Source organism: Danio rerio, chromosome 19 (genome assembly GCF_052040795.2).
Source record: "Danio rerio strain M-AB ecotype USA chromosome 19, GRCz13ab, whole genome shotgun sequence".
Taxonomy (NCBI): domain Eukaryota; kingdom Metazoa; phylum Chordata; class Actinopteri; order Cypriniformes; family Danionidae; genus Danio; species Danio rerio.
This window is the reverse complement of record NC_141039.2, coordinates 1,985,001-1,986,392: the sequence shown is the minus strand read 5'-3', so window position 1 is coordinate 1,986,392 and position 1,392 is coordinate 1,985,001.

Sequence of the window (1,392 nt, the reverse complement as noted above, 5' to 3'; positions counted from 1 at the left end):
GCAAATTTAGTTCAAATAGGATGAATGATCTTTTTTATAATATCTGTACAGTTACTATTTATTAATTCAGTTTTAGATATTTTAGCATTAGTGTAAACAGTGTAAAAAAGATTAATGTTTCTTATGTGATCGGCTGGTTTAAATATCTTTAACGTTAGATTTCATGGTAAAAGATTTATATTGTTATAACAACCCTTGGATGTTGTTTTATAAAAAAATCGAGGACGATTAATCACAATTATACACTTTAATTTGCAACAGTTTACAATACGATTGTATTAGTTAATGTATTTACTAATATAAACAGGCAATGAACACATTTTTTTAAGTATTTATTCATCCAGTGCCTTAACTAATGTTAACAAGCATGACTTTGGATTGTAATAATGCATTAAATGTTGAATTAAGATTATTAAATGCTGTACAAGTATTGTTCATTATTAATTCAGACATTAACTAACATTAACTAATGAAACCGTACTGTAAAGTCTGACTATGCATCGGTTTTGTGGTCATTATTCAATAAATGTGCATTCAAATTGAATTTTGAACTGAAGATTTCAGGCTTAATTACCAGAAACAGCAGCCTAAAACACTTAAAGATCTGAATATGGTTATTATTAACCTAGAGCTTGTGCAGCATGTATCATAACCTGAGAAGTATTGTGAGATGGAACAGGCCCATAGTCAGGGTGTGTTCGAAAGACCTGATAAAAGGTCCAGAATTTGTCCCACACGTGAGCTCATTTGTCTTATTTTTACTGCTATGCCATCATAAATTGTGAAAATAACCCATCAAAGAAGGATTCACATGAATGCAAACAATTATTTTTTATTTTTTGAGTCTAACATGCAGTTGTGCAAGAAAAAGGTGACGAAAGTGAAGTGATTTTTCACTAAAAGTAGCCCTACTTTAATTGTGAATCGTGGACCTTATTCTTGAACAAATAAACACCAATAAAATGGTCTGAAGCAGCAAAAGTGACCCATATTAAAGCTAATTTTAATACTAATTAGGCTATTTTTGTTATCCATGAACTTTCAAAATGTAAAATTTTTTATTTATTTATTTTTTTTACAAAAGAGACTAGAAAAATCGTCAAGCTCCACATTATTAATATTATTGTTTTATTTTTCAGATGGCCAGTGCTGTCAGTGCTGGCCAGTTTGTTATTTGCCCAATTAATGACACTATGATGCAGTTTATTTTTCTTCATTTAAAACTTTAACGAATTTTTTCTAATGATATATGATGTAATAAATTTGTAATTAAAAATAAGTATTTTTTAAAAAATATTTCTTTATTATACATATTTTGCAAATGTTTTTGGTACCTCAAAAAGTATGATTAGGATGACCATCCGACAAGCTATTTTAGTGACATTTTAAGCA